The sequence below is a fragment of the Mobula hypostoma genome, chromosome 1, assembly GCF_963921235.1.
Source record: "Mobula hypostoma chromosome 1, sMobHyp1.1, whole genome shotgun sequence".
NCBI classification, from domain to species: domain Eukaryota; kingdom Metazoa; phylum Chordata; class Chondrichthyes; order Myliobatiformes; family Myliobatidae; genus Mobula; species Mobula hypostoma.
Genome location: NC_086097.1, coordinates 184,466,433 through 184,493,931, shown reverse-complemented (window position 1 = coordinate 184,493,931; position 27,499 = coordinate 184,466,433).

Below are 27,499 nucleotides of genomic sequence, written 5' to 3'. Positions count from 1 at the left end.
AGATTGGGTAGGCATGGTACATTTCTTCCCCGGAAGAACATTTGAAATCCAGATAGGTATTTTGATGATTGGCAGTTCTATGGCTAAGATATTTTTAAATTCTTATTTTATTTCAAGGAGATAGGTGAGATCAGGTGATGGGGAAGATGGTTAGGCAGTGGAGCAGGTTGAGAAGTAAAAAGCAGCAAAGGGTAGGTGGATTATTTCATCCCTCCCCCCACCCACTCATCTTCCCCCTCACCTGCTTTCACCTATCAGCTATCAGCTCATACTTCTTCCCCTTCCCCAGCTTTCTAATCTGGCTTCTTCCCCCTTCCTTTCTAGTCCTGATTGAAGGGTCTCAGCCCAAAGCATCAGTTGTTTGTTCCTCTCCATAGATGTTGCCTGACCCACTGAGGTCCTCCAGCATTTTTTATGTGTTCCAGATTTTCAGCATCTGCAGAATCTCATGCATTTATGTTGCACTGTTTTGGCATTAATTACAGGCCATCTAATGGAAATGAAGTAGAAAAGGAAATCTTTAAGACAGGCACACAAGAGACTAAACTGCTGGAAACTGGAGCAAAAAACAAATTACTGGAGGAACTCAACAGGCCAGGCAGCATCTATGGAGTAAAATGAACTATCAGCATTTATGATAGAGACACTTCATTTGGAATGACTTCCTCTGAAGTTTTAAAACACCTCAGGTATATTAAAAAACAGATCTTAAATTTTAAAGTGAAGTTACTAAAAGGATTGTTTTGGAATACTGTATATTTAGAATTTGTTCCTGGATCAATATGTTTATAAGACGGCAAGCATTATAAACATATTTACAAAAAGTTACTGTTTAACTTATTTCCAAGAACTAGTGGGTCAAAATTTACATGAAGTGGGACAATAATTGAACAATGCAACAATTCAATGGAATTTCACATTCACAATATGTACGTTCCAGATAGATAAAGAAAATCAAAATCCTTCCAATGCCTGATTTTCTTGTGCAGAAGAAAGCTAACTTCATAGTGTCATGAAGTGCCATATGTACACAGACAACTCCAACATGGACACCATCATCATCATTATATACCTTGTTGTATAACGTGGGCGATCATAGTCTTCCATGTCTTTAATTTGAGAAGTTCTAATACGTTCTTCAAAATTTTTGCTTCCCATCCCCTTGATGTAATGCATGAATATTGTGCGCTGTTGACCACGACTTTTTCTTCCGTCAGTTTTTCCCATCACTGCAAGATATTTCAGCTTCTCTTTCCTCAATCCAGGCCCAGAAATTTCAGCTGCCGTTTCCTGATTGATGATATCAGCTTTCTTCTTATTCTGGTTTTTTGCAACCCTTCCTCATTTGTTACTCTGTCCTTCCGCGATATTTTCATTATTCTTCTCAATAAACACATTTCTGCAGCTTTGATATCGTCCAACATTCCTCATTTTGCTTTGATATTGTCCAGCATTTGCTTCCATAAATTAGTGTGGAATGAACATAGCACTGTAACGCTCTGAGTTTCATACCCATAGAAAATCTATTATTCTTTAGTATCTTGCTCAAACGCTCAATTGTGCATTTAGCAATCCCAATCCTTCTTCTAATTTAGAGGAGGAGAAGATGGCGGTGCGACGGCAGTGCGCGCTGCCACTTCGGTGGTGATGTCTGTTATCTGTCAAGTAGGGGACCGTGCACAATTCTGATTTGATGGAGACAGACGTGAGAGCACGGAGGAACATCTGGAAAACTTCTGAAATGCCTGCTTCACTGCCGCTGCTACTGTGTGGTAACCGGAATCTCCGAAGCAGAAGGCCCAGAAATTCTCGTCTTTGCTTGTTTCAGCGGTTGGGGTGAGGTTGAAGGCGCTCGGCAGAGGATGGCGCTCGGGAGGCTGTATCGGAGGGGCTGGTCGGAGGCTCGAAGTTTTCAGACGAATGGACTGAGTGTCGGCTGCTTCCAAGGCATCGGCAAGTTGACGGTGCCTGGAGGTTTATGGCGGGGAGTTTCTCCCTTTTGCCGCCTGCTATCGGGGACTCGGGAGTTGATCGACTCGGGGACTTTTGAGACTTTATTTTTACCATGCCCATGGTTTGTTCTTCATCAAATTATGGTATTGCTTTGCACTGCTGTAATTATATGTTATAATTATGTGGTTCTGTCAGTGTTAGTCTTTGGTTTGTGCTGCTTTCAGTGACATCACTCCAGAGAAACATTGTATCATTTCTCAATACATGTATGCATTTCTAAATGACAATAAAAGAGGACTGAGTGTTCTCATAATCTAATTTCAACATCAGCCCTACCGTCAGATAGAAGAACCAACGTCAGTGTGCTAAATGAAGCAAAAACAACAAGCATTGAAGTCTACTTCATCAAAAACCAACTAAGATGGAGTGGTCATCTTGCTCGGATGAAAGACGAACATCTGCCGAAACCAATCTTCTACTCCCAGCTTAAAGAAGGCAAGCGTAAAAGAGGCGGACAACAGAAAAGATTCAAAGATGTTTTAAAAGCCAACATGAAGAAATGTAACATCGACATCAACAGTTGGGAAACCAATGCCAAGGAGAGGAAACTCTGGCAAGCCATCATCCGAGAAGGTACAGCAACTTTCGAAGCTAACAGATGTGCAGAATTAGAAAAAAAAAGAAGAAAATGAAAAGCGAGGCAGCAACAACCAAAGCCCGATCTGCCATCTGGAACTACCTGTCCTGAATGCAGAATAACTTTCAAAGCCAAGATTAGATTCATAAGCCACTTGAGAGCCCATAAATAGACCAACAGAACGAAGACTATCATCCTTGACCTCAAAGGATAGCCAGGACGAGATGTTATCGTGAACCTTAAGTAATCGAACTTCCATGTTTGTTTAATTGTTTCGCTGCCCACTTTCAGTTTAAGTTTATTGTTTGTGACAACCATACATTCAGTCTTCTTGCAGTTGATGGTCAATCCTCTTTTTGCACTTGCTTCGACAGTATTACTTGGAGCTTCTCTATAGAAGCAGGTATCAGCACTGCATTGCACTTTGGGAAACTACATTCTTTTGATCAGTGTCTGGAATTTTGGAGCACAAAGCTGTCTCCTGCTATCCCACTGCCTGAATAGCCTCCCATACAGTGACCCAGAGGTATTGCTGTAGGTATAGTAAATCATTTTCCTGCAGGTATCATAAAAGATGCATCACGTTATACCTTCATTCTGATCATCCACAAATTCTGAAGCTAAGGTTTATTCATCTGACATTGAATGAGATAAAATGAAAGGAAATACCAAGGTGGTGACCTTTTAGTATATGATGCATAATGGCCATTGCACAAAAAAAATCTGTCCATCTCAGATCTGCTGATAAAATGTCAATGAGATTACACAAAAAGCTTAATATTCCGAAGCTTGGTGAATGTGATTAATGTGTAGAAATTAATTAGAGCCACTTAAATTGGATTCCTAAAACAAATGTTTTTAATAATATTTGGTGCAGATGTCAGTATACTTACTCAAGGAAAATATACTTATATAGATAGAGGGATGAGTGGATGTCAGAAAGCAAATATGGTGCTGTTGAACTGTGAGATATGATAAGTGATGTTCCCAATGTTTAACGCTGTGGTATATATGTGTAGTTTTAAAAGTTAAGAGAATAATATCAGTATTTGTGGAAGATGTTGCTCTGGACTAACAAAATTCCTCCAGAGGCTAACTAAGTAAAAAACACACTACTTAGGTGACATGGTAAGTGCTTTTTTATCATAGAAGAAAGGCACGTGGAAAGATGGATTTTGAATGGATGATGGATGAAACTGCACAAAAACAAGAAGCGGACAGCACAAGTAGGAAGAACAGTTTGCAAAATCTGCGCTGAATACTTGAGTTTGTAAAGCGCAGGCACAGAGCGTTAAAAATAAAGAGCAAATTTCATTGCAATCTGTGAAGTAATTTTATAATTTTGGCCATAAGAAATGATTCCTTTAGATTTAGAGGAAGGATATAAAGGAAGTGGGAAGATGCACTCAGACAATACTTAAGATAAGTTGTAAAAGAAAATTGAGGCTTGGGTTTGTGTTGCTGGAAGAGGAGGGAGAGATTCTTTCATTGACCAGAAAAATAACAATATTATTATTTAATTTTGAGAATATTATAGAAAGTAAAAAGACCTCATACTGTAATTAATATCAAACTGATCATAGTTTTAACTGGGAATGTGGTAGTTGTTGAAATTAATAATAACGACGGCATTAGGAAGGGACATAGAACCAGAGATTTAAAAAGAAGCATATAGTCGAATCATGTCTGAGATTTAAACTGTCATGTCCTCAAAACATTCCTTTCAAAACAGTATTTTTGTAAATCTTCCTTGCATTCTATACAGAAGGCAAGAAGTGGAGTTTATTTCTAAGCATATTCAAAACTGTACTCCACAGATGGGTGACAGAAAGCATTCCATTCACATGCTCAGGTATAAAGGAGTTAAAACTTGCATTAATTACTCCCAGAGCAGGTGAGATCCAGCAGGGGTTCGGCAAATACTTGATAAAACTCACTCACTATAGAAGCACAGTACATGAGAGGGAGGTTAAGAATGTACCAAGAATTCTAATCTGTGACATTTATGTGAGCTAAACAACTACCAGATCCTTTGGTTAATTGTGCATTTATAAAGCTTGGAAACAAGAAGCTTTACAAAGGTAAAGCACTTTATTTCTAAAATCATTGACTACTAACACTGATATTTGGCACTGTTTCAGCTGTCATTCCAGGTCCTGAGAAGACACCAGATGGTATAATTATTGCTGCTGTGCCAGGAGGATCTAAACTGCAGTGACATCACAACAGCATGGAGTAGACTTTTATTAAAATTACCTTGAACAAAAAATGCACCCAACTATTTACTGAATATTCTCTCAAAATAATATATTGCTTTGGAATATCGTCATGCTATATTGTTTCCAGTAAAGAAAATATATAATATATTAACATTAGAATTTCAAAGAAATGGTTTTCTTTCAGAACAGTTTTAGATCAAAGATTATTGAAGAAGTAAAATGATTTTTAAATGTGTCTGTTTGCAAAGTGGTTCTGCATTACTGCTGTGAATGTTTTCAAGAATACCGAGCTTCCATGTCTTCAAATATTCACCATTGTAGATGCATTTACTCAGTTGTACATTGTCCATTTTTTTAAGCTTTGAAAGAAATCAGCAATAAACAATTGTTGAAAAGACTATTGTATTTATCAGTGGATGATTTTTGGCAATCTTCCCAGAGTACCAAAAAGCAAAGATCACATAGTACTGAAAATACTAGATTCTAAGTCAGTCAGAGAGACTACAAAATGTAAGCACAATGAATCCTGAAGTCTCCATTTCTCTCTCTGTTTCTTCTCAATGTCAGTGGACCATTAACACTGATAAAGAACAGCAACAAATAAAGGCAGTCTTTCAGACCACCATCACAAAAAAATTAAAAAAAGAATCAAATCAACTGGAATTGTATAGAACCATGGATAGCATACAGAAATCAATAAAATAACTAACCATTATCGTACCTGCATTCTAGATAGAAATAGGTTAAGAAGCTGTTTGTCCTCATTGCCATAAATTAAATATCGAATGCTCAAGTGGTGTCGATATGGATAGACTTATTCATATGAATAGCTTGCGGGCAGGTTTACCAGAGCAGTTGGGAGTAATGTAGCAGGGGGATGGGAACCAGTATGATAGAGCTGAGGAAGAACCAGCAGGTTTACAAGTAGATGATAGATGTAACATGACTATAAGTAAGGACAAACCAATGATTGAGTACAAATGCCGACAGGCAAAGAGTTAAATTGTACCAAAGAGGCAAAATTCAAAAGTGTGAAGAATGCAGGATTGAAGGCGTTGTATTTAAATGCACATAGCATTCAGAGTAAGCAGGACAAATTCGTAGCACAATTAGAGATTGGTCAGCATTGAGTCATAGCTGAAAGAAGGCCATAGTTGGGAGCTTAACATCAAAGGATATACTATTTATTGAAAGAACAGGCAGTAAGGCATAGGCGGCGGTTGTGGCTCCGTTGGTAAGAGATAGAATTACATTTTTAGAAAGAGGTGACATAGGGTCAGAGAATGTTGAGTCTTTGTGGGTGGAGATAAGAAACTGCAAGGGTAGAAAAACCATTATGGGAATCACATATAGGCCTCCAATAGTAGCCAAGATATGGGGCTGAGACTGCAAAGGGAGCTGGAAAGGGCATGTAATAAGTGTAATATCACAATTGTAATGGGGGACTTCAATATGTAAGGCGATTGGGAAAATCAGGTTGGTGTTGGATCATAAGAGAGGGAATTTGTTGAATGCCTATAAGATGGCTTTTTAGAGCAGCTTTTTTAGTCAGAGAGTAGTGAATCTGTGGAATGCTCTGCCATAGACTGCAGTGGAGGCCAAGTCCATAGGTATATTTAAGGCAGAAGTTCACAGTTTCCCAATCAGTCAGGGCATTGAAGGATATGACAAGAAGGCAGGTATATGGAGTTGACTGGGATCTGGAATCAGCCATGTGGAATGGTGGAGCAGACTCAATGGGCTGAATGGCCTAATTCTGCTCCTATGTCTTATGGTCTTATGGAGTGCAGTTCCAATAAATTGAAAAAAGCTCAGTCTAACAGTTGATGTCTGATAAGTGATAAAATATGTAAAATCGATGCTTGAAATCAACTCTAAATAACAGATCAATTAACAAAAGATGAGTATCAAGCATCTGACTTTAAGGATGACATGAGTTTGGAATGACTGTTCCGGTATTTAAGTAAATCCATATTTTTGCATAGGCTTGATTAAATTACTATATTTCAATTTACAAGATAACCAGAACTCATCCCATTGTTGAAGACCAAATGGAATGGAAAAGCAGGGACGAGGAAATCTGCAGATGCTGGAAATTCAAGCAACATACACAAAAAATGCTGGTGAACGCAGGAGGCCAGGCAGCATCTATAGGAAGAAGTACAATCAGGACTAACTAAAAGAAGAGATAGTAACAGAGGTTTGAAAGTGGGAGGGGGAGGAGGAGATCTGAAATGATAGGAGAAGACAGGAGGGGAGGGGTGGATCCAAGAGCTAGAACAGGAAGAGGATCATGGGATGGGAAGCCTGGGGAGAAAGAGAAGGGGGGAGGGGAGCCCAGAGGGTGGAGAGCAGGCAAAGAGTTATAGTGAGAGGGACAGAGGGAGAAAAGGAGAGAGAGGAAAAAAAAGGGGAAAAATAAAAAATATATAAAATAAATAAATAAGGGATGGGGTGTGAAGGGGAGGAGGGGCATTAACGGAAGTTAGAGAAGTCAATGTTCATGCCATCAGGTTGGAGGCTACCCAGACGGGATATAAGGTGTGGTTCCTCCACTTTGAGTGTGGCTTCATCTTGACAGTAGAGGAGGCCGTGGATAGACATATCAGAATGGGAATGGGACGTGGAATTAAAATGTGTGGCCACTGGGAGATCTTGTTTTCTCTGGCGGACAGAGCGTAGATGTTCAGCGAAATGGTCTCCCAGCCTGTATCGGGTCTCGCCAACATATAGAAGGCCACATCGGGAGCACCGGACGCAGTATATCAAACCAGCCGACTCACAGGCGAAGTGTTGCCTCACCTGGAAGGACTGTCTGGGGCCCTGAATGGTGATGAGGGAGGAAGTGTAAGGGCATGTGTAGCCCTTGTTCCGCTTACAAGGATAAGTGCTACGAGAGAGATCAGTGGGGCGGGATGGGGGGAACGAATGGACAAGGAAGTTGCGTAGGGAGCGACTTGGAGGTGGCAATTCCTCCGTCTCCACCGCATCTGCTCTCAGGATGAAGCTTTTCATTCCAGGATGAAGGAGATGTCTTCCTTTTTCAAAAGAAAGAGGCTTCCCTTCCTCCACCATCAACTCTGCTCTCAAACACATCTCTTCTATTTCACGCACATCTGCTCTCACCCCATCCTCCCACCACCCCACTACGAATAGGGTTCCCCTTGTCCTAACCTACCACCCTACCAGCCTCCGAGTCCAACATATAATTCTCCGTAACTTCCGCCACCTCCAACGGGATCCCACCACCAAGCACATCTTTCCCTCCCCCCCTTTCTGCTTACCTACATGACTCCCTTGTCCCCCACCAACAAAAAAGCATCTGCACCCCTCAGTGGTAACTCAAGTGTGCAGCAAAGCATCAATAAAGACACAGACTTGCAGTACCCCAAAGCCTACTTGTTCACCCGGTATTCGACATACCACGGACTCTCTCTCTCCCCAACATGGGAAAAAGAGGTCTCCCTGTTTCACAGTGAGAGGGGAGATATAACAAAACAACTCGCCGATTTATGGTGTTAAAAGTCTGTTGCGTCGTTTTTTCCAAACTAGGTGCCCAAAGAACTAGGGTCTCTGGGCACACAGCCAGCAGCCAGCTCGCTGCTTTCTATTTTCCATGTACTCCCACGACACATCAGGCGGCATCAACCTTGAATCCGCCGGCCTTCAGAGCCACGGAAATCTGGTACCCTGAAAGCACACTAGTCTTCCTTGGCATGTCGAAAAGTGGCCAGCCGTGAGGCCCTGAGAGCAGGTCCCATTTCCACAAAGAACTGAACTCGGTGTACAATTCCATGTCAGAGTCTTCAAAAGAACCCTGAAAAGGATAAAAAAAAGAGATATCAAAGATAGAAATAAAGCTGTTTCCGAAGAAACAAGTAAAGGAGTCGCTGTTAGGCACCATCTTCCCTAAGCTCTGCCCTCCATATTGTCAGGGACAATATCGCACCTTCATAATGGCAGGCACACCCACTGAGTCTATAATCTGTAGAACTCAAAAATAGGAAGGATGCAAACACTCTGATGGGATAGTACCACAAACCTCCCCAATAGCCATGGAGACATTGAGGAACAGATATGCAGGCAGAAGAATGAAAGTTGTAAAGGTGTAAAGGAAAGGTTGTTATCATGGGGAATTTCAGCTTCCCTAATATAAGCTGAGATCTTCTCAATGCAAGAGGCTTAGATGAGAGAGAATTTGTTAGGTGCGTCCAGGCGGGTTTCTTAAATCAATATATAGATAAACCAATGCAGACACACAACACACACAGTGACAGTGCTCCCCAAACAGTGGACCTTACTCCTGTCCCACAGGCGCTACATAGGCCAACCTATCTGGAAGCTTCTTAACTCTCCGAGACCTCTGTACGCCCTCACCTAAACCCAAAAGGCTCAGAGACTACTAGGGATACCTCGGGCCTGCTTGTCAACTCCTCTCTCACTCAGGCCACCACTACAGCTCGGGGCCCCCTGTCCTGTGTCCGGGGCCCCGCCTCTCCTCCTTCCCGATCCTGCCGTAACTCAGACTACCCACAGCTAGCTCTCCCCACTACACCTGACTGAGTGGGAGAAGGGCCAAAGGTCTCTTCCTCAATCACAGGGAAGTTAGCGAAAGGCAGCATGTACCACAGGTACAGCACATCATCCTTCGAATCCGTATCCTTCCTCATTCCCTCGATCGGTAGCTGCTGTTTAAGTTTTTCCAAACTGAAGCATTTAGCCGGGGCTACCCCTTCATCCTGCTGCAGTCGAGACGTCAGCTTCTTCGGGGATTCATTCAACTCTCGCCACAGCCTCAGCAGCTCTGACTCAGGGTTCCTGGCCATCTCAATCTGGGACGCAGTTACCCCACCAGCTTCTCCCACCCTGACCTGAAAAGCAGCAGTTAAAGGATGTTCAGCCTCTGGTTGTTTCTTCCTGAGGACGTCCTCCAGGTCAGCGTTCAGTTTTCCCACTTCATTTAAACTCGTGATAGTCATCTTCAGGTTCCTTTCAAGCGTCCGCCTCCCTTTTCCGATATCTGTCCTCCATTTCTTTACCTCCTCGGGAGTGTAGTCAAACTCCCCTCCTGGGCTCTCAGTTTTCTGTTGACCTTAGTCAGAACACTTCCTTGATCTTCCCCAACTTGCAAGTCTTCCAATCTGTTCTGAATCGACGTCTTGAGTTTCTGCTGATCCCTTCGAAGGTGGGTCATTGTTTCTTCTCGCTGGATTAATTCATCAGTACATGACCGCAGTGCGGTGCAAATCCCCTCTCTTCCCTGTGTCTCATTCAGATTGACGACCTGGGTTTCCATCCCCTGGTCCACCACCGTCTGTCCCAACACCAGGAAGTTCAACTGGTATGTCGGGTCATTTTCCTCACATTGCACCAAACTCCTCCGGCCAAAAACTCCTCCACATTTGACACTTCGCTTCAGTCGCCCGGGCTCAGCCACTCGCCTCGCCTCATAGTCCCCCCAGGCGAATCCAAGCTCTAGGCGGTCATCCACATACGTCAAAACTCCACACACCTTCACTTCCCCCATGGTCTTCCTCATGCACAGAGTACAGGACAGGTATGTTCTAGAAAGAAGGAAGGACAAGGATGGCAAAATACAAGAAAAGAACTTTGGATGTTGAGACAGGTGATGAATATAGTCAGGAAGAAAAAGGTAAGGTGTGTAAAGCTTAGGAAGCTAGACTTAAACAGTGTCCTTGAGGATACAAAGCAGCCAGGAAAGAGCTCAAGAAGGGAATTAGGAAAGCAAGGACAGGTCATGAAAAGTCACTGGCAAGTAGGGTTAAAGAGAATCCCAAGACATTCTATACAAGAGCAAGAGGATAACTAGGGAGAGGGCTGGACCACACAAGGATAAAGTGGGGATGATTGCTTGCATGTGGAGAATGTGGAGAAGACTGAGAACTTAGTATCAATATTTACCAAGGAGAATGATGTGGAGGATAGGGAGATATTGATATGCTGAGCATATTGATACTGTGGGGCATTTTGAGGTAAAGAAGGAGATAGTGCTGGATCTCTTAAAGAGCACTGAGGTGGATAAATCTCCACTACATGATAGTTAATAGCCCAGCTTATTAAGAGAAGCAAGAGAAGAGATTGCTAGGGTCTTGACCAGTATCTTTGTATCCTTCCTAGCTACTAGTGAGGTCCCGGAGGACTGGCGAATAGCTAATGTTGTTCCATTATTCAAGGAAGGGACCAGTGATAATCCTAGAAACTATATACTGGTGAGTCTCACAGAGAGGAAAGAATTCTTCAGGATAAGATTCGTGGGGATTTGGAAATCCATGGCCTGGTTAGGGAGAGCCAGCATGGCTTTGTGCAGGAGAGGTTGAGTCTTACCAATTTGATTGAATGATGAGAATGATTGATAAAAAATAGAGCTATAGATGTTGTCTACGTGGATTTTAGTAAGGTGTTTGACAAGTCCCCTCACGGGAAGCTGATCCAGAAGATTATGTTGGATGGGATCCATGGAGAATCAGCAATTTGGATTTAGAACTGTCTCAGAGAAGACAGAGGATAGGTGGTAGGGACCTATTCTAGCTGTGATTAATGGTGTTCTGCGGGGATCTGTACTGGGACTTCTGTTGTTTGTGATGTATGTAAATGACATGGATGAAAATATAGATGAGTGGGCCAGTACATTTGCAGATGTTATGAACGTTGCTAGCATTGTGGATAGCGTAGAAGACTGGCAAAGAATAAAACAGAATATAGATCAGTTGCAGATATGGGCAGAGAAATGGCAGATGGAGCTTATCCCGGCCAAATGTAAAGTGTTGCACCTTGGTAGGTCAAATATAAAGAAACTGTACACTGTTAAGGGCAAGATCCTTAACAATGAAAAATTAGCAGAGGAAATCTTGGGGTCCAAGGTTTAGTTCCCTGAACATGGCCACACAGGTTGATAGGGTCGTTGGGAGGACATGTGGCATGCTTGCATTTATTAGACAAAGCACTGAGTTCAAAAGTCAGGAAGTTATATTGCAGCTTTATAAAACTAGTTAGGCCCCATCTGGAGTATTGCATGCAGTTCTGGTTGCCCCGTTATAGGAAGGATGCCAAAACTTTGAGAAGGGTGCAGAAGAAGTTTATCAGGATGCTGCCTGGATTAGAGGCCATGAGAGGTTGGACTAACTTCGTTTGTTTTCTCTGTAGCAGCAGAAGTTGAGAGATAGTTGTGAGAGGTGTATAAGATTATCAGATGCATAGATAGAGTAGACAGATAGTAGCTTTTTCTCCCAGGGTTTAAATATCTAACATCAGACGGCATGACATTTCAGGTAATTTCAAAGGAGATGTGAGGGACAAGTTATTTTTTTACACAGGGAGTGGTAAGCGTCTGGAACGAGCTGCCTAGGGTGGTGGTAGGGGAAGAAATATTAGAGACTTCTAAGAGACATTTAGATAGATCAGATTAGTTTCAACTTTATTGTCATTGTGCCAAGTACAGATACAAAGCCAATGAAATGCAGTTAGCATCTAACCAGAAATGCAAGGAATAGTGATCTGAGAAAAATGCAAAGATATGGACATTGTGTAGGCAGAAGATTTTAGTTCAGTTAGCTGAAGGGCCTATTCCTGTGCTGTACTGTTCTATGTCCTATGTAATATTTTTACTACAAGCTCTTTTCTGTCCAAAAATTCCAGTTATACAATTAGTATGTTACAATCATCACTCAATTTATCAAGCTTATCCTTACACTTACTGTAATATGTTAATGTATCAATAATGTTTAATTCCGAAATATTCTATCAATAGAATGATTGAGACAAGAGCTACTTAGTGTACATGAGTGGGAGGATCTTAGACTGTGATCTTCTTCCACCTTATAGTGGCTCATTTCAGCACAGACTCATGGATGTTTAATTTGTGGATGACTCCTTGCACTGGAAAAGTAATGGGTTTTGATCAAGCCAAAATGAGTCTTTCACCAAACTGATGATCTTCCTGTCAGGTGCTTGTTTGCAAGCTTTCAACATGAGGCATTCTTCCACAGAAGTTTGACTTTCGGTTTGGTAAAGCATCTTACAAGATTCACCAGTTCCTTCTTCCCAGGAGAACATTCCAAGCAGACTCTCTCCTGAATGGCTTGTTTTCAAAGTGCTTTGTTCTGTGGAAACTTTCTTGCCAGGATGAAGTGGTATGACATGGTCCAGCTAAATGGATTACTCAGGTGTAATATGACAAAGCACAACCTTCGTAACACCAGAGACTGATAGAACTTCAGCATCTAGTAAAGCTTGATGTTTGTGTTCACTGACGTAACACACACTTTGATGCAGCCATCAGGATGTGGGGTATTTTGAGTAAATATTCTTTCACTTTATCTGGAGACCTGCACATCAAATCCCTATGGACACAGCACGTTTTATGTTACCAGACGGAAGATTGCACAGACAACTGCCTGAGTGCAAGGTGAAGATTCTGCATCCCGAATTGCAATTCCTGCCACCAAGAGAGCACTGCTGCTGCATTCCCACTTGCATTTCATCCAGGCTATTTGCTACAGACGGTTCTTTCCGCATGCTCCTCCAGACCAAAGTCCCAGCACCTTGAGGTAAACAACCTGAGGTGAAGGGAACAGAGGACAAATCAGACTAGGCACCTAAAAAAATGGTCTCTCTTTTGCTGCAGTGAATTTTGGCCCTGAGGCTGGTTCAGCCTGCCACAGATGCTCATCAGTGCAGGGACCACCAATTAGTCTGAACAGAAATGGCCATGTAGAGAGAAGCTTTGAATTGAGCACCCCCACTACATGGGATCAACATCCCTCTTCTGCCTATTTCCTCCTGTTGGATCTGGCAAAGATTCGAAGCAACACAAAAAAAAGACATAGCAGTTTTGTCCAGACTTTGCATTTCCCACCCATGAATTTGAACAGTGCTACTGATGTCTATGTAGACCAGTGTTACCAATTGACTGATTCCCTTCCCTACCTTATTTTGGAGAGCACATCCATCAAGTACTTGTGCAAAATAAAAGCAGAAAATGCCAGAAACACTTGGCAGAATGGAAGCTGAAGTTCTTACAGATGATTTAAGTGCTGAGAGTGTTAATTGTTTGTCTTTTCACAGACACTGCCTGTTCTGCTGAGTCTATTCAGCATTTTCATGTGTGTGTGCGTGACAGTTTCCCATCAATAATTATTTTCATGTCACTAAAATCAATGTGTAAAAGCAAGTAGGTCCTTCTCTTAGAGAATGTGCAGTACAAATTCATCAGATGTCACTGCTGTAAAAAGGTTTAAAATATGTGGATTATTGAGAGATAATGTAATTGAGGTGGTTTAAGATGATTAAAGGATTTGCTTGGATAAATAGGATCTGTTGCTTTGGAGCTGAATTCCAGAATAAGGCGATATTAGCAGGCTTTTCTAATCAGGAACACTTCTTCACAGTAAAGGGTGCCAGCAGTCTGAAACTTTGGACTATTCAAAGAAAGTTCAGCTGGAGACATTCAAAGTAAGATGATTTTTATTTTGTTAGCTGGCTGTATTGAAGCATATTTAATTGTAGAGGATAATTATATGAAGAATTGTCATGTCTCATAAAATGAGGACGAGGGAGACAAGCTCCAGAGGTGTTGCTGGGACTCCACATCCAGTGTTTTAGGAATAGAGGATCTGAAAAAGACATAATCATATGTGGAGTGTTCTAAGATGCCTACGGTAGTAACTCCTCTGGTTGATCAATGTGGTAACCTTTCCTTTCATTTCAAACTCCTATAATTATTTGAACAATTATTGCAACTGATTAATGTACCTCAATGCACAATTGTTCAGTGAAGCAATAAATTTAATTGAATCCATGGACCTGGAAAATAAATGTTGTCATCCATAAGCCATCACAGCATATGACTGCCTTTCCGGAATAGTTGTGGCAAAATAGACTATGTTTAAACAAAATTGGTGTGCAAACTTCGCATCCATTTAAGACCATAAGATGTAGTAGCAGAATTAGGCTATTTGGCCCATCAAGTCTGTTCTGCTATTTCATCATGGCTGATCCAACTTTCTTCTCAGCCCCAATCTCCTGCTTTTTCCCCATATCCCTAAAGCCCTGACCAATCAAGAATTTATTAACCTCTGCCTTAGACATACTTGAAGACTTGGCTTCCACAGGTGCCTGTGGCAAAGAATTCCTCACCACCTAGCTAAAGAAATTCCTTCTCATCTCCATTCTAAAAGCACACACCTTTATTCTGAGGCTGTGCCATCTGGTCTTAGACTCTCCCACCATAGGAAACATCCTCCCCACATCCACTCTATCAAGACCATTCACCATTCGCTAGGTTTCAATGAGGTCACCCCTCATGATTCTGAATTCCAGTGAATACAGGCCCAGAGCCATCAGCTGCTCTTCATATGACAAGTCATTCAATCCTGGAATCATTTTTGTGTACCTCCAATGAAACCTTCTCCATTCTCTCAGCCACACATTAGTATGTCTGATCATGCTATTCTTGAACTTGTTAGCACGTGGCACAGGCAGTGATCCCAAGATTACTACCCTGGAGGTCCTGCTTTTAAGTTTCCTACCCAACTCCCTGAATTCTTTCTCCAGGACCTCCTCCCTTTTTCTACCTATGTCATTGGTTCCAATGTGTACCAAGACTTCTGGCTATTCACCTTCTCCCTTCAGAATACTTTGCACCCGATCAGATACATCCCGTATCCTAGCGCTTGGGAGACAACACACCATGCGGGTATCTCTATCAGGCTGACAGAACCTCCTGTCTGTTCCTCCTACTATGGAATCCCCTATGACTACTGCATTCCTCATCTTCTTCTCTCCCTTCTGTATCATGGATCCAGGCTCAGTGGCAGAGACCCGATTGCTGTGGTCATCTTCTGTCAGGACACCCCCACCCTCAACAGCATCCAAAATGAAATAATAATTACTGAGGGAGATTGCCACAGGGGTGCTCTCTACTATCTTCCCATCCCTTCCATGATAGTCACCCACTTATCTAACTCCTGCAGCCTTGGAGTGACTAACTCCTTGTAGCTCCTATCTATCTCCTGCTCACTCTCCCTAATAAGCTGTAGATCATCAAGCTGCAGCTCCAGATCCCTAACATGGTCTCTCAGGAGCTGCGTCTTGGTGCACCTGTAGCAGATGTGGCCATCTGGGAGATTGGAAGATTCCCAGGATTCCCATATCTGACACCCAGAGCAAAGTACTGACTGGACAGACATGCACTTTATTCCTCTTAAAAAAAAAGGAAAGAAAAAAAACAAAGTCCACTCACCCACTTACCTCGCCAAAACCCGAATGAGCCAGAGCCTTACCACTCTGCCTCAGATTACTCTGTCGATGACTGCTCCATTGATATATCCTCTCCTGGCTTTTATGTTGGCTTTGACTTCTTTTGTTAGCCACTGTTGTGTCATCTTTCCTTTAGAATACTTGTTCTTCATTGGGTGGATATATACTGTGCCTTCCAAATTGCATCCAGAGGTTCCAGCCATTTCTGCTCTGATGCCATCCCTGCTAGTGTTCTTTTCCAATCAATTCTGTCCTACTCCTCTCTCATGCTTCTGTAATTCCCTTCACTCCACTGTAGTACTGATACATCTGACTTTAGTTTTTCCTTCACTTTATGATCACTTTCCCCTAAGGGTTCTTTTACTTTAAGCTCTCTAATCAACTTTGTTTCTTTGCACAATACCCAATCCAGAATAGCTGATCCTCCAGTGGGCTCAACCATGAGCTGCTCTAAAAAGCCATCTCGTCGACACTCTAGAAATTCCCCCTCCTCCAATCCAGCTCCAACCTGATTTTTCCAATCTACCTGCACATTGAAGTCCCCCATGACTATTGTAACATTGCCCTTATGGCATGCATGTTCTATCTCCTGTTCTAATTTGTAGGCAGCACCCTTACTACTGTTTGAGGGCCTCTATAGAATTCCCATCAGGATCGTTTTACCTTTGCAGTTCCTTAGCTCTACCCACAATGATTCAACATCTTCTGACGCTATATCACCAATTTCTAATGATTTGATTTCATTTTTTATCAATGCTGCTTCCTCTGTCTTCCTGCCTATCCTTTCGATACAGTGTGCATCTTTGGACACTAAGCTCCTGGCTATAATCTTTCAGCCATGAGTCTATGATGCCTACAACATCAAACCTGCCAATCTGCAACTGTGCTGCAAGTTTATCTACTTTATTCTGTACAGCACACACATTCAGGTACAATACCTTCAGTCCTGTATTCACCCTTCTCAATTTTGTCACGCCATGTTCAACTTTTTGATTCCTAGTTTTGTCTGAAGTCTCACATCTGCCTCCACAACCTCTCCACTAACTGTTCTGGTACTCTGGTTCCCATCCCCCTGCAATTCTAGTTTAAACCCCATTGTGCAGCATTAACAAAACTTCCCACTAGGATATTAGACCCCCTCCAGTTCAGATGCAAACAGTCCCTTGAACGAAGCCCAATGATCCAAAAATCATATGCCCTCCTTCCTACACCGACTCCATAGATGTGTATTAAACTGTTAATCTTCCTATCTCTGGCCTCACTAGCACTTGGCATGAGTAGCAGTCCTGAGATCACAACCTTGAAGGTCCTGCCCTTTAACTTTGCACCTAACTCCCTGTACTCCTTATTTAGAACCTCATCGCTTATCCTACCCATGTCATTGGTACCTAGATGGACCACGGCTTCTGGCTGTTCACCCTCTCTCTTAAGAATGCTGAGGACTCAATCCATGATATCCTGGACACTGGCACCCAGGAGGCAACATACCATCTGGAAATCTCGTTCTTGCCCACAGAACCTCCTGTCCTTTCCCCTAGCTAACCTCTCCACTATCACCACAGCATGTCTTTTCTTCACACTTCTTGTCTGAATCACAGAGACAGACTCATTGCCAGAGACCAGACCACAGTGACTTTTCTCTGTTATGTCATTCCCCACTGACAGTATCCAAAGTGGTATACCTGTTGTTGAGAGGGATGGTCACAGGAGTACTCTGCACTGGCTCCTTAACCCCTTTCTCCTTCCTGACTGTCACCCAGTCTCCTGTGTTCTGCACCTTGGGTGTAATTACCTCTCTATATGTTCAATCTATCAGCCCTTCAGCCTCCTGAATGATCCAGAGTTCATCCAGTTCCAGATCCAACTCCTTAATGTAGTTTGTTAGTTTGCAGCTGGATGTACTTCTCACAGTTGTATTGGTCAGGGATAATTGAGATCTTCCTCCCACGTCCTTCAAGAGGAACATTTCACTATCCTGCCTGTCATCCCTACTGTCCTAGCTGAGCAGATACAAAGAGAATGAAAATAAAGAGCTTTACTTTCCTTTGCTTTCTCTGAGTGAAACCTCTCTCCCCTAAGCCTCGAAGATCTAAAAGCTTAAGATCACCACTCTGACTGTGTCCACTATTTGACGTCAGCGATGTTGCTGGTGATAACTATTGAGTTCCAGTAGGCCTTTCTGTTCAGAAAATTAGAGTGAGGGTAAAGCCACATGGAACTGGTAAATGAGTCCCCTTCTGATGCTTGTCATCACTGCACTTCAAATCTTGTTCAAACTAACAACATTATAGAGCTGAATTTCCCAGTCATACTGCGGTTTAGGAAGCTTTCAAAATGAACACAGTTACCAGCTTTCCAGAAAGCAGTTTCACTAACCAGGTGAACGGAAGCACAGATGGAATCTCAGATGATGCTGTAGAAAGTTTTCACTTTCCTTTGAAGGAGCCAGTGGCATGCAAGTCAAGCACTAGATTGCAAACTGCAGCCATTAATAGAACGGTTTGGATATCTAACCTGGTCTACAAATTGAAAGAGGATCTAGTGCTTTCCCAGTGTATATGACGAATAATCTCTTCTTGAGCTTCCAGTGAGTACAGGTATTGATTTTAACTGACATTTCAACAACAAACTCTGCCACCTTCACCAGGAACGATGTCTGGGCACCTCTAGTCTGGAGGTGTTTATACCCCTGTCATCCATCCTTCCTGATCTGGTTAGTCCTCATCCAAGCAGGTTTCCACTCTCCAACCTTGTTTACAATTGAATTCCAGTTCTTACTTGGAGCAAGACCTTCATTTGTGTTAAAATTCTGTTTCTCTAGTATTATTTCAATGGCTTCCTTCACCAGGTGATCCCATAAGCCATTGGCATGACACAGTAGTTCTGTGCCATCTAAGTCAATCCTATGGCTATTGCGATTGCAATGTTCTGCTACTGCCGATTTCACTGGGTAGTTCAAACTGATACATCTCCTGTGCTCACTGATGCGGGTTTCCACTGTACATCCCATCTGGTCGATATACAATGTGCATCCTGTCTGGCCAATATATGCTGTTCTGCATTTACAGGGATCCTATAGAAATACTGGATTAATGCTATCCACAAACCCATAAGGAAGCTCAAATCACAACTTATGCAGATCAAAATGACCTGGGACTCAGGATGGCTGGCGTTACAGGAATCCCTGTGACAATAGACAATAGACAATAGGTGCAGGAGTAGGCCATTCGGCCCTTTGAGCCAGCACCTCCATTCACTGTGATCATGGCTGATCATCCACTATCAGTATCCAGTTCCTGCCTTATCCCCATAACCTTTGATTCCGCTATCTTTAAGAGCTCTATCCATCTCTTTTTTGAAAGCATCCAGAGACTTTGCCTCCACAGCCTTCTGGGCCAGAGCATTCCATATATCCACCACTCTCTGGGTAAAAAAGTTTTTCCTCAACTCCGTTCTAAATGGCCTACCCCTAATTCTTAAACTGTGGCCTCTGGTTCTGGACTGACCTGTCAGCAGGAACATGCTTCCTGCCTCCAGCGTGTCCAATCCCTTAATAATCTTATATGTTTCAATAAGATCCCACTCAGCCTTCTAAATTCCAGAGTATACAAGCCCAGTCGCTCCAATCTTTCGACATATGACAGTCCCGCCATCCCGGGAATTAACTTTGTGAAACTACGCTGCACTCCCTCAATAGCAAGAATGTTCTTCCTCAAATTTGGAGATCAAAACTGCACACAGTACTCCAGGTGTGGTCTCACCAGGGCCCTGTACAGCTGCAGAAGGACCTCTTTGCTCTTATACTCAGTTCCCCTTGCTATGAAGGCCAGCATGCCATTAGCTTTCTTCACTGCCTGCTGTACTTGCATGCTTGCTTTCAGTGACTGATGTACAGGAACACCTAGATCTCGTTGTGCTTCCCCTTTTCCTAACTTGACTCCATTTAGATAATTATCTGCCTTCCCGTTCTTACCACCAAAGTGGATAACCTCACATTTACTCACATTAAACTGCATCTGCCATGCATCTGCCCACTCACCCAGGCTGTCCAAGTCACACTGCATTCTCATAACATCCTCCTCGCATTTCACACTACCACCCAGCTTTGTGTCATCGGCAAATTTACTAATGTAAATGTGAATGCAGTGCGGAGTATATTGGCCAGGTACAGGTGGATAGATGACAGGGGTATATATACCACTGGAGTAGACACGCCTAGGCATCACCCCAATGAAGGTGGCAGAGTTTGTCATCGAAACATCGGTTAAATTCAATACCTGTAGCTGGCTGGAAGCCTGAGAAGAGTTTATTCATGGACAACAAATTGTAAGGGGAAAACTGACACATAATAGCCAGAGATTTTTACTAAATCCAAGTTTGCAAAATGCACGGGGTTTCACACCTTCCAGCATTATGACTTGAGGGTCTTTAGATTTATAAGAAATCTAATAGCAGGTTGGCCTCCTCCCTTCCCATCAAATTCTATATAATGCAGTCTTTATAGGTAAACCAATGATATATTGCTACTACAGGCCATGTTCTCTTCTCAATGCTGCCATCAGGAAGGAGGTTCAGGAGCCTCCGGTCCCACACCACCTGGTTCAAGAACATTTATTACCCCTCAGTCATCAGGCTTTTGACAGAAGGGATAACTTTTCTCAACTTCACTCATCCCATCTCTGAACTGTTCCCCACAACCTATGGACTCACTTTCAAGGACTCTTCATCTCATTTTCTTGATATTATTTGTTTTTTCTTTCTTTTTTTTTACTTGCACAGTTTGTTGTCTTTTGCACATTGATTGTTTGTCCATCCTGTTGAGTGTGGTCTTCCATTGATTCTATTGTGTTTCTTGTATTTACTATGAATACCCACAAGAAAATTAGTCTTAGGTTGTATTTGGTGATAAAGATCAAAGTTCCAAGTTCAAAGTAAATTTATTATCTAAGTACATATATGTCACTATAAGCATCTCTCCAGATTCATTTTCTTGTGAGCACTTACAGGAAACACGATAGGGTCAATGACAGACCGCCCCCAACAGGAAAGACACACCATCAATATCCAAAAGACAGCAACCTGTGCAAATACAAGAGAAACAAGAATAATAAGGAATTTAAAGATGCTGACCCTCTCCACCTCTGATCTCTGATGACAACTAACTCATGGACTTCCTGTTTCCTCCTCCTGAAGTCAATAATCAGCTCCTTGGTCTTGCTGACATTGAGTGAGAGGCTGTTGTTGTGGCAACACTCAGTTAGATTTTCAATCTCCCTCCTATATCCTAATTCATCACCACTTTTGATTTGGACAACAATAGTGATGTCATCAGCAAATTTCAACACATGTACATTGAACTTTAAATATATGCACATATATGCACTTTAATAATAAAATTACTTTGGACTTTGAGGTAAACATATGCCACTAGCCAGAGGGCTTTTCACTCTGTCAGATTGGACTCCATCAGCCAGATACCCAAAAAAGAGATAAATAATGAAATATAGAAAGGAAACTATCAGAATGTAGGCATCTTAAAATGAAACACCTTTTCCACAATCTAACTTAAAGAAGAAGAAAATGGATATATTTTAAAAATCGGGCCTGGAGATCACAATTTGCAATTGACTCATATCTCTTCAATGCAACAAAGTAAAATGCCATTTCATGTTGCTCTTTGCATTATTTAATCATGCTCTAGTTGTGCCAATTGATTGACAGCAGGGGGCCCAAAGTTATTACATGCAAACTCTACATGAAGGTAGATAGAATAGCCCCAAGCCACCCTGAAGCTATTTCAGGAAAATTGCTGAGCAGGTGCTGAGAGAACTTATGAGGCAAATGGAATCTAGTAAAGGAGAAAGGAATGAAAAACAGGAGAGAATCAGAACCCCAAATATTTCGGTAATTTGCTGAAGGAATTGGAGGAGACGATGAAAAGCAAGCCCCTGGCAACATGATGAAATGGCAGTGGGGAGCAGATAACCAAGGAAGTCAATGCCAAAACACAAACATCTCAGACAGCAAGAGAGAGGCACAAATTTTGGATACAGATGGTTCTTTTGTTCTTCTTGCTCCTATCCCTTTATTTCCAGATTCACCCCTGATTGTGTTTTGACCACCTTCTTTGATTATTCCCTTTATGAAACTGAACAAGGCTTCAACTTCAACTCTAATTTTCTTGAGTTGATAAATTTTGAAAGATTGCTGTGGAGCTCTTCTTCCCCACCTCTCCTTCCAGATGTGTTACTTTAGCCAGGTGTCTTGATCCTGTACTATAGATTAGTTTAGATTATGAGGGCACTCAGTCCTCATTTATTGTCATTTAGTAATGCATGCATTAAGAAATGATACAATGTTCCTCCAGTATGATATCACAGAAACACAGGACAAACCAAGACTAAAACTAACAAAAAACACATAATTATAACATATAGTTACAACAGTGCAAAGCGATACCATAACATGATAAAGAGCAGACCATGCCCACGGTAAAAAAAAGTCTCAAAGTCCTGATAGCCTCATCATCTCACGCAGATGGTAGAAGGAAGAAAAACTCTCCCTGCCATGAACCTCCAGCGCTGCAAACTTTTCAATGCAGCACCCCGGAAGCACCCAACCACAGCCGACTCTGAGTCTGTCCGAAAACTTCGAGCCTCTGACCAACCCTCCGACACCCAGCACTGAACACCATCTCTGCCGAGCGCTTCGACCCAGGCCCCGGCCGCCAAGCAACAGGCAAAGCAGAGGATTCGAGGCCTTCCCCTCCGGAGATTCTGGATCGCACAGTAGCAGCGGCGGCAAAACAGCCATTTCAGAAGTTTCTCCAGATGTTCCTCCGTGTTTCTCACATCTGTCTCCATCAAACCAGATGATGGTTGGAATTTTCACAAATTGGTGAAAATTTACAGTAAAGAAAGAGACATTCAGTCTATTGTGTCCATGCTGGCCGAACATTGCTTTTTGGTTCCACTTCTTTGCTTTCAGTCCACAACCTTGCACATTACAAATGTTTAGGCATTTTAGGTCGGTTGAAGGTTTTTGCCTCCATATCCTTTCTGGCAGCAAGTTCCAGAACTCTATGTGGAAAAAAAAAATCCATCAACTTCTCTATCATCCTTATACTTATGCCAGTTGTGGCTTAACTGATTTCCTTTTTGCAGTTCCAGCATGGCCTTTGTGTTCTATACTTTAAGCCTCAGCCAGTAAAATTGAATTTCCCATAGGACTTCAATGGCAATTGATCTACTTGTGGTACTAAAATCTAAGATCTATGGACTCAATCTGGTTTGAAATACTGTCGTTTGCTTCTATTGTTTGCGTGATGTGTGTGTGTTTGTCTGCCACATTTCTAATTATCCTACCCTGTATTATGCTTATGATGTTTACTTCTCAAATACTTTATCTTGATATTGAATTCCACCTATGATTTTGATCCTCACTTAACCAGTCCATTGACATCCACAGGCTCTTCTTTATCGACCATGGTAGCTCTACCATCTGCAATCTTGTTAATCATAATCTCTACTTTAAACCTAAATTACCTATATAAATATTATGGGAACAATTTGATATTACTTGCTGTTGTATTGTTCATGATGCAAGTAAATTGTTACCCCACACAGAAACTGAACCTACAAGGAGACAGCAACTCTTGCAACATTTAAGAAATATCTGGATAAGCTCTTGAATTGACAAGCTATGGACAAAGTGCTTCTAAATGGGATGACTATCTGGTGGTTGGTGTGGACACAATGGGCTGAAGGGCTTATTTCTGCGCTGTGTTACGCTCTGATTCTATAATAATAATCATTGCATTGATGAGTTTTAATGGAAGATTTTAATGTCAGATGTTTCTTTTTCAATTATAAGTTAAAATGTACCTACAGTACTTAACTTTAGAATGAGTTAAAGGAGCAGCACTTCAACAGAATGAAATTGTTCAATAGTTGCTAAGTATGGTTCCAACAATATTTCAATTAAATTGTTAAAAATTTTAGATTTTGAAGATTCTAAGACTTTTTTATAACATCTCTTTAGAAATTACTAAACATATCCCATTCATATTTCAAGTTAAATGTTTTATTTTCTCCACATGACACTTTTTCTTGAAATGTGTTACTTGTTCCAGTCTCAAATCTCACCTGCTAATTGCACATCAGAAGTGTGTCTTGATCCGTAGGATTCAAATCCCACAAATGCAACAGTAGAAGAAAGTGATGCAGTGATTCTCTAATCACTTGTATTAGTTATTGGTTGTTGTGGTGAACACGCTGAGTCCCGTATGGTGTTGCATTATGGAATGGCATGAAAACCCTTCTGTTTGAACATCTGTGATGGAGGAATTTAGGCTCCACTCCAGCTACGTTTGTGCTGTGACCAAAATTTCATTGGAAAAATGGAATCTGCACAATCTGTGCACGTTCTTCTTTTGTATCAGTCTATCTCACAGAACATAAAAACAGTAAAACTTGACGAGCAATAGCTGTAAAACATGACTAGCAAAAACTGCTCTACTTGTAGAATATTTTGTAACAACCTGAATTTATCCTAAGCTGAAATTTGACTGCTAACTCCAAAACAAATCCTTTAAAGCTATGACATTTGGTGTTTCCGTAATTACAAAGTTTCAATTACATGAAATGATGTGTTATTAATACTTTCCACTCGATAATAAAACATTTCCCAAACATCAGTTTTCAATCATTTGTTTTATTTATAATTTCTGTTATTCTCGGGCTTATTGAAAAAGGTCATACTATAGTGAAATGGCAGAAAAATCTAGTTGAGAGATAACTTACCATTTTACTGGGATCTGTATAACTTGAAGTGACTTAATGAAAAGTAGTGAATTCCATTAAATTGTTCTGAAATTATTTTCAAAATTTCATCTGTATTAATAAAAATAATATTTGTGAAAGGAGAACAATGGAAGTTAAGGATGTCCTTAAGGACTATCATGCCCAGATTCCACTTGTGAGGATGTTGATGGTTCAGTTCCCTTTGAATAGTCTTGCCACTGTGAGAAGGGCAAAATAAATTCAAACTAGTTTGCTAATGCTTTGAAATTGGAAAGTCAATATTATGCAAGAATGCTAAAGAGAAAAGGATGGTTAGAGATGGGGGTGAGCTTTTTGATGATAGAAATGAAGGGCAATTTTTGTAAAGGATGGAGAAATTGTCTGAGGCAAAGGAAGCAGGATCAAAGTTAGACAACGAAAGGATAAGGAAACAATTTGAGTAACAACATGATGAATGGTCAGGGAGTTCAGGAGAACACAAAATAAGATATGAAGAACAGTCTTACTGCATATCAAATCCAGTTATATAGTACCTCTTCATATTCTAGCACTGCCAAAAGTCACGATGTAAAGTAATGCAAAGCAATGTGCAGCAAAGATGATCAATCTGGAGACCTAATGGCATGGTAACATAGTGGTTAGTGCAATCGCTTTACAGAATCAATGATTACCATCAGGGTTCAATTCCCATCACTATCTGTATAGAATTCATATATTCTCTGCATGGTTGTGTAGGTTTCCTCCAGGTGCTCTGGTTTAGATTATGAAGGCACGTAGTCCTCTTTTATTGTCATTTAGTAATGCATGCATTAAGAAATGATACAATATTTCCTCCCGTGTGATATCACAAAACACGGGACAGACCAAGACTGAAAGAAACTGACAAAACCACATAATTATAACATGTAGTTACAACAGTTCAACAATACCATAACTTGATGAAGAAGTCCATGAGCACAGTAAAGTTCAAAGTTTCTCAAATGTCCCACATCTCACGCAGACGGAGAAGGAAGAAAAACTCTCCCTGCCATGCTGACCACAATCCGACTCTGAGTCATCCGAAAACTTCGAGCTCTGATCAGCTCTCCGTCACCGAGTACTGAGCGCCATCTCTGTCCGAACGATTCGACCTCCTTCTCGTCCGCCAAAAGCAGGCAAGGCTGGGGATTTTGAGGCCTACCCTCCAAAAGATTCCCGACCACGCAGTAACGACAGCAGCGACCGAGCGTTTCAGAAATTTCTCCAGATGTTCCTCTGTGCTTTCACGTCCATTCTCCATCAAATCAGAATTGTCCATGGCCCCTATTTAACAGATACAGTATCATTTTTCACCAGAGGGCTGCGCACGCGCAGGCGCGCCGCCATCTTCTCCTTTCCTCCTACATTCCAAAGATGTACGGTTAGCTTTAGTGTCAGCAAGTTGTGCGCATGGTATATTGATGCCAGGGGCATGGCGACTCTTGCAGGCTGCCTCCTGATTTGTTGCAACTAAAGATGAGCTTTATTTTGTCACATGTACATCAAAACATTGAAATTTACAGTGGAACATGTTTTGGGACGAGCGAGGAAGATATACAACAGCAGACTTATCTGAAGAATGTTCCTGATACGAGAAGGGAACTGCAAAAGGTTTCTGAACTAGCGGAGGTCTCGGCTACCAAGCAGAATCAAGGAAATAAGAGGAGGTATGATCAAAAAGATTAGGTTCTCCCAACTAATGCCTGGAGACTGAGTCCTCATCAAGAATCTAGGGCTATCTGGGAAGCATAAATTGGCAGACTGCTGGGCAGCTATGCCCTATGTAGTAGAGAGTCAGATGCCAAATGTACCATTTCTCTGGGTGAAACCAGAGGATGGGAATGGACCTGACAATATTCCCCATCAGAACCACCTGCTACCACTGGGGCAAGAGGTACGTGTTGACCCAGAGACTGTTCTGGACCTTACATCAAGTAAGAGGATACTGTGGCAACGTGGTGGAACCAAAGAACCAGCAGCGGGAATGATTAGACCAGATCCCAGCCCTGAATATGATACGGACTCGGGAGTATGAGAAAATAGGGGTGTGGTATATGCTGCCCTTCGCAAACTCCCTAATAATTGATGAAAAGGTTCCCAATACTTTTCACACTGAGGCAGTTTGAATGGAGGGAACTAGAAGTGGACAGGCAGGTTTGCAGTTAGAAAATGATGGGAGGCTGGACTCTAAAGTCACTTGGCATGAAGCTGAGCTCAGCCAAGTTGCGGGGGGACATGAGATGTTGGTAAGCATGAGTACTGGATGAGGGAGGGGCCTCCTCAGGTAGACAGGAAAGAGCCCTGGAGAGTCTGAAGCTGAAGGAGTATATTATGGGGGTAAGGGGGTTCCAAAGAGGCAGGACACCCCGAGACAGACTGGCCTATATCGCACCCAGGGAACAGAGTGTGGTGAGCTATGTCACTGCCATTTATACCTGGGTTGGACTTTGTGCTTTGTATGAAGGGGTGACAAATTATCTCAATGTCATAAGGATGTGACTAATTTTGGTGGGGGGAGAGTGTAACACCCTAGGAAAGGTTTCACTGTTACGTTATGGTCTTTCTGTAGAAGCAGTGTTTGGGTTATAGTTAGA